At 46.7% G+C, this 7,345-nt stretch overlaps 1 long non-coding RNA gene across 1 annotated transcript; it reads right to left on the bottom strand.

Moving 5' to 3' along the window:
* Positions 1-3,474: 3,474 nt before the first annotated feature.
* LOC139230447 (uncharacterized) lies at positions 3,475-7,102 on the bottom strand. The gene is made up of 3 exons (XR_011587925.1): positions 7,057-7,102; positions 4,206-4,239; positions 3,475-3,497 (listed from the first exon to the last, which is right to left on the bottom strand). It is a non-coding gene; the product is annotated as an uncharacterized lncRNA (long non-coding RNA).
* Positions 7,103-7,345: the final 243 nt, after the last annotated feature.

Genomic DNA, 7,345 nt, shown 5'->3' with positions numbered 1-7,345 from the left:
TTTTGCGAATTATTAATTGAATGAAGTATTGCTATGTTATTTCCTCGGCTGCAGTTAGGGTCTGTCTCTGACCCATAAGAAGTGAAAGTGGATAAACGAATGTGCAGCTCGAGCTCCAGGTCACGTTCTATTTCTGTCCTGTCCAGCGGGGTGAATAGAATGACTTGGCAGGCCAGATATGGCCCGTGGGCCGTATTTTGCCCACCACTGGTGTAGAATCTAGCAGTCGGCAGAGATGTTCCCTAGCATGTTCGTGAGGCCCTCTCTGTGTTGCGTCGCTTTCATCGGCTGGTCTTGACATTCGAAGCCCAGTTAAGATGCCCCTACTTGTCGGAATTGTAAAAATAGTTCTTATTTTCATTATTGGTTGCAATCTATTCACATAGATTGTCAACATTACCAGCTAGAGCTATTCTGCAAAGATAGTTGTGCTGTGTTGAGGGAAGTGCTTCTTTCTTGTGTAGAAAAATATTCCACTTGCTTATTTGTTTTGCCTGATGTTGTAGCTAAGCTGCATGGACATTTGGCAAAATATTTGTGCAGCTAAGCTTTGGATACTGATTTCAGGTGCAAAATATGCACATTCAAACAACTTTCATTTGGAAGCCACAATCTTTCGGCAGATGGTACAAGTTCTTTTTCGCTGCTGTTTCGCTCATGCAATCACTTGTAATTCCTAAGAGGGAGAAACACAGGGCTGAATGGTGATTTGAAAATGAGCATGTTATTCGAGCGCATTGTATATATTGGCCGTGAACTCTGGCGCGTACGAGGTGCGCAAACACCCGTGGGGTCCCTGCAACGTCTGGGTTAAGGTATGCGAGGCACATGCGCTTAAACCCGGAACTTGCGATCTGTCAAGAATACTCTCGACGGATCGCATGCCTCCGGAAGTAAAGTGCCTCCGCAGAAGGAGAGTTGGGCTATTTGTCCAACTCCTGCCCAGTGAATGTCCTTCAAATTCTTATGACTGATAAAGGCAGGCGTAGGGCCGGCCTTCATCAGTGTAAGACTTTTAAAGCACAGATTAACACATTTTTTTCAATAATTTAAACATTTAACATCCTATTAAATAAGGTAAGTTTACTTTTAGACCCTTTAAAATATATAAATTTATTTTTCAAAAAATTAGATTTTTGTTCTAAATAATTAATTAAACTCCATTCTGATCAATATGTGATGTTTTTCTTCAATTTATCCTAAGTGCTTCTGTGTTTTTGGGGGTATTCCCATTTGTACATCTGGTGATTGGAACCACCAGAAGTATGAATGGGGATCCCCCTACTCTGATAGGTTGGGCCAGCCCATGTGATCCTCGGGCACTTATGAAGCGCTTAAGTCTCTGGGATACGACTGTCTGTCCCAGCTGTGACAGAGAATAATTCCCATATTGGACTGTTCAGTCACCTAAGAACTCACTTTTAGGGGCCAAGTTTCGGCCTGAGTTGCTCCTGTTTTTTTGGAGCAACTGGTTTAGAATGGAGTATCTTAGAAATTTGAATTCACGGCATTTAGTTTGCTCCAGTTCTAGTCAGTTAGAATAGTTTCACTTTGGAACATCATTTTTTTTTCAAAAGGGGGCGTGTTTTCAAAGTTTAGGCAGTGAAAACTTACTCCAAACTAACTTAGAATGGAGTAAGTGAAGATTTTTGTACGTTCGAAAAAAATCTTGTCTACACTTTAGAAAATCAGGCGTAGGTTACAAATTAGGCATAGGGAATGGGGGGGGGGGTGGGGGGGCGCGGTTAAAGGGAAGTTTACAAACATTAAACACTTCAGTTTTACAAATAAAGAGCCATCATCAATAATAAATGATAAATATATCAATAAATCAACCAATAAATCAATCAAAAAAAATTAATAAAAAATAAACATTTTAAAAATAAATAAATAAAATATTTTCTACTTACCGACTGCAGCACCGGGAGTCCTCCAACAGCGTGCTGGGACGCCCCCCCCCCAGTGTGTCTCTGTCAGTGTCTCTATCTCTCTGTCTGTCTATGTGTGTGTCTCTCACTCTCTGTCTGTCAGTGTCTGTGTTTCTGACAGCGAGGGGAGGGGGAGAAGGGGGGTGGGGGAGAGGGGGATGGGGGGAGAAGGGGGTGGAGGGGGAGAAGGGGGTTAGAGGGGGAGAAGGGGGGTGGGGGGGAGCAAGAGGGTGGAGTGGGGGGGGAGGCGGGTGGGGTGGGGGGAGGAGGAGGGGTGGTGGGAGGAGGAGAGGAGGGGCAAGGAGAAGGGGGGAGGAGAAGGAGGAGAAGGGGGAGGGGGGTGGGAGGAGGAGAGGACGGGCGAGGAGAAGGGGGGGAGGAGAAGTGGGGGGAGTGGGGTGGGGGGGTGAGAGGAGGAGAGGACGGGCGAGGAGAAGGGGGAGAACAGGCGTAGGGGGAGAAGGGAGAGAGGAGGGAGGGAGGGAAGGAGAGAGGAGGGAGGGAGGGAAGGAGAGAGAGGGGGGAGGCAGGAGGGAGGAGGGGGAGAGAGGAGGGAGGAGGGGGAGAGAGGAGGGAGGAGGGGGAGAGAAGAGGGAGGAGGGGGAGAGAGGAGGGAGGGGAGGGAGAGAGGAGGGAGGGGAGGGCGAGGAGTGGGGGGAGGGAGAGAAGGAGGCTGAACGTCCGGGCCAAAGACTTCAGGCTGGATTTACAGGTAGGTGGCGTCGGGTCTCGAGGGGGGGGGAGAGTTGCGGAGGTCCGGGGGGGGCGGGGAGAGAGAGTCGGCGGGGGGAGTTGCGGAGGTCGGGGAGGGGGGGGGTGAGAGAGAGTCGCGGAGGTCCGGGGGTGGGGGGCGCGGAGGACGGGTCGGGGGGAGGAGCGGAGGTCGGGTCGTCGGGGGGGGGAGGGGGGGTGAAGCAGAGGTCAGGTCGCCGGGGCGGGGCAGGGTGGGGGGTGGGGGAGAGCGGGGGTCGGGTCCGGTCCGGTCGAGTGGGAGGAGCCTTATCCACGCAGCCCTAGTGAGGCCATTGTGCAGAGATCCCGGCACTGTTTTCAGTGCAGGGACCTGGCTCTGCCCCCTACAGCTCGTGATGCGCTGCGTCCAGCTCCAGAGGACATGCAGGGAGCCGGAGAATAGGAGAGTTTTTTTTGTGGCGCGAAAAACGGGCGTCCAGGTCCGGGCTGCGCCATTTTAGGCGCGGCCCGAAACTTGGGCCTTTACAGTGGAAGCAAGTCTTCCTCAATTTCGAGGGACTGCCTATGATGGTGGGATACATGAGCCTCTACACAGGCCTTTGCGTAGAGGCCCAGGACCAGATGTCTCCAAAACTCCGGGAACAACAGGTACCTTCGTAGAAATGTTTGCATTCGGAGGCTTTTGACCCCAAATTCTGGGCCATTACATCTCATATGCTACCATTGCATTCTGACCGAAATTTGAAATAATTACCTCTAATGCTTTTTATTTTACCCTGAACTTGCAAAACGGTGACAATTACAACCCTTAATGTCCATTCAATCTCATCGAACATTTTCTCTGTGTAGTCGGTGTCCAGCTCTTGGTCCGTAGCCCTGTGGGTTACGGCAATTTAAGTGCACAACCAAGTACTTTCTAAATATGGTGAGGGTTTCTGCCTCTACCACCCTTTCAGGCAGTGAGTTCCAGACTCCACCACCCTCTGGGTGAAAAGAATTCACCTCAAATCCCCTCCAAAACTCCTACCAATTACTTTAAATCTATGCCCCCTGGTTGTTCACCCCTCTGCTGAGGGAAATAGGTCCTTCCTATCCTCTCTGTCCAGGCTCCTCATAATTTTGTACACCTAAATACGGTCTCCCCTCAGCCTCCTCTATTCCAAGGAAAACAATCCCAGCCCATCCAATCTTTCCTCATAGCTAAAATTCTCCAATCCTGGCAACACCCTGGTAAATCTCTACTGTACCCTCTCTAGCGGAATCACATCCTTCCTGTAATGTGGTGACCAGAACTGCATGCAGTACTCTAGCTGTGGTCTACCTGATTCCTATTCATTTCGTACAAATGGAATCCCCATAAGTATGAATGGGGATTCCCTTTTATTGGTTGGGCCGGCCCATGTGTTCCCAGAGGCACTTGCGAACTGCCTGCTCCTCTGGGATATGTTGGCCTAGGAGCGTGAATCTAGGAACGTGCCAGACCACCTGGTAAATTTGTGGATTTTTATAATCCGTCTCCGACCACAATTTCTACCCCAATAGATACTAAAGTGCATACTTCATGTAACAAGATTGGATACTTACTGTTGTGAACTGGATGGTGGGTGCATAGGAGTTTCTGAAACAAATTAGTAAATGTCTATAATTAGATTCTTTTTGATGTTGTATCAACATTGAATAAAGCAGAACTTTAGACGGCGTCAGCTGTGGCTCAGTGGGTAGCACCCTCGCCTTTGACTCAGAAGGTTGTGGGTTTAAGTCCCACTCCAGAAACTTGAGCACTTGAATCTTGGCTGTCATTCCCAGTGGAGTGCTGCACTGTCAGAGGGGCAGTGCTGAGGGAGCGCTGCTGTGTCAGAGGGACAGTACTGAGGGAGTGCTACACTGTTGAAGGTGCCATCTTTCGGATGAGATGTTAAACTGAGGTCCTGTCTTCCCTCTCAGGTGGACATAAAAGATCCCATGGCACTTTTTGAAGAAGAGCAGGGGAGTTCTCCCCGGTGTCCTGGCCAATATTTATTCCTCAATCAACAAAACCAAAAAAAATCAGATTATCTGGTCATTATCACATTGCTGTTTGTGGGAGCTCACTGTGCACAAGTTAGTTGCTGCGTTTCCCACATTATAACAGTGACCACACTCCAAAAGTACTTAATTTTCTGAAAAGCACTTTGAGATATCCAGTATTCATGAACGGCGCTATATAAATGGAAGTCTTTTTTTATAGACTCATTTTAACAAAGTAGGTCCACTTTAATGTGAAATTGTATCCACAGACAAAGATATTCTATTCATGGCTGGTAAAACAATATGATTTTATATTAAATAGAGCAATCCCAATAGTCCAAATACTCTGCTCGTTCCCTATAATGCTGCATTTTCCTTTCATTTTCAACTGAATAACCAATTCCTTTTTGAATGTTACTATCTTGAATCTGCTTGCACAACCCTTTCAGGAAATGCATTACAGATGATAATAACTAGCTGTGTAAAGAAAAACAAATCTCATCTTATTTGGTTGTTTTGCTAATTATCTTAAATAATTGTTTCATAGGAACATAAGAAATAGGAGCTGGAGCCGGCCATTTGGTCCCTCGAGCCTGCTCCGTCATTCAGTAAGATCATGGCTGATCTGATCTTGGCCGCAACTCCACTTCCCTGCCCGCTCCCCATAACCCTTGATTCCCCTATACTTCAAGAATCTATCTATGTCCACTTTAAATATATTTTATGACTCAGCCTCCTCAGCTCTCTGGGGCAGAGAATTCCAAAGACTCATGACCTTCTGTGAGAAGAAATTCCTCCTCATAGAACAGAGACCTAGAAATTTACAGCATTGAAGGAGGCCATTTGGCCCATCGTGGCCATAACTCTGTCTTAAATTGGCGACCCCTTATTCTGAAACTAAGCCCTCTAGTTTTAGATTCCCACAGAGGGGGAAATATCCTCTCTGCATCTACCTTGTCGAGCCCCCTCAGAATCTTATATGTTTCAATAAGTTTATCTCTCATTCTTCTGAACTCCAATGATTACAGGCCCAACCTGCTCAATCTTTCCTCACAAGACCACCTCTTCATCCCAGGAATCAACCTCGTGAACCTTTTTGAACGGCCTCCAATGCAAGTATATCCCTCTTTCAATAAGACCAAAACTGTATGCGGTACTCCAGGTGTGGCCTCACCAATACCCTGTTCAGCTGTAGTAGGACTTCCCTACTTTTCGACTCCATCCCCCTTGCAATAAAGGTCAACATTCCATTTGTCTTCCTGATTACTTTTATCAGATGCTTTTGTCGAATGGCAGCATTCCAGTTTCCGTGTCAGAAGGTGCAGGGTTGTAACAGCAGTCCGGACCGTCCCACTGAATGGAGAATGAAGCTCCGGTTTTAACCATTGACTTGAAGTCCAGTGGGACACACGTGTCTGATGTGTGTATCCCCTCCCGCCCCAAATTGTATGAGCTGTTGAAAGCCATAAACCCTCCCAATCCTGTTGGAATTACAACCCAAGCAACTGGTATGAAAATGGTTACAGATCGTCAGAATGGTTACAGATATAGAAGTAGCATTGTTAATCAACTTGTGAATCCTTTCTTCCTTCCATTGGGGAGGGGCAACAAGGCAAGGGAATACACAATAAATGGCACGACATTGTAGAGGAACAGTGAGACCTTGGAGTGCATGTCCAGAGATCCTTAAAGGTAGCAGGCCAGGTCGATAAGGTGGTTAAAAAGGCATACGGAATGCTTTCCTTTATTAGTCGAGGCATGGAATACAAGGGCAGGGAGGTTATATTTGAACTGTATAAAGCACTGGTTAGGCCACAGCTAGAGTACTGCGTGCAGTTCTGGTCCACCACATTACAGGAAAGATGTGATTGTACTCGAGAGGGTAAAGAGGAGATTTACGAGGATGTTGCCAGGACTGAAAAACTTTAGCTATGAGGAATGATTGGGTAGGCTGGGGTTGTTTTGTTTGAAACAGAGGAGGCTGAGGGGAGATTTAATTGAAGTGTATAAAATTATGAGGGGCCTAGATAGAGTGTATAGGAAGTGCCTATCAACAACCAGGAGACATAGATTTAAATAAATTGGTAGGAGGTTTAGAGGGGATTTGAGGGGAAATGTCTTCACCCAGAGGGTGGTGGGGGTCTGGAACTCACTGCCTGAAAGGGTGGTAGAGACAGAAACCCTCACCACATTTAAAAAGTACTTGGATATGCACGTGAAGAGCTGTATCCTACAGGGCTATGGACCAAGAGCTGGAAAGTGGGATTAGGCTGGATAGCTTTTGCTCGGCCGGCGTGGACACTATGGGCCGAAATGGCCGCCTTTCGTGCTGTAAATTTTTATGGTTCTATGAAGGCAGGAATGTGAAGTTACAAACACAGCAACAATAATATACTTAGGGAGGTATTGAAGATTTTTTGGTACTTACTCTTTTTAGACAGACACACGCCCAATATCGCACTAATCAGGATAAGTAGTATGAACGCTGTACAACTCAAACTTATTGCCAAAACTAGACTGCAAGCTGGAAAAAAAGACATTTTACATTTTACCATTTAGAAGAATTAACATAATAATGATAGCAAGCAGCTTTTGAATGTATATGTAGTTGGCTATTTAACATGATTCACTATATTTTAAGGGGAAGCTTGATAAACACATGAGGGAGAACCGAATAGCAGCTCATCCGCTGCTGAAGCCCTCATCCATGCCTTTGT

Source organism: Pristiophorus japonicus, chromosome 19, assembly GCF_044704955.1.
Source record: "Pristiophorus japonicus isolate sPriJap1 chromosome 19, sPriJap1.hap1, whole genome shotgun sequence".
NCBI lineage: Eukaryota > Metazoa > Chordata > Chondrichthyes > Pristiophoridae > Pristiophorus > Pristiophorus japonicus.
The sequence above is the reverse complement of the archived record's forward strand: the minus strand, read 5'-3'. Positions and strand labels throughout refer to the sequence as shown.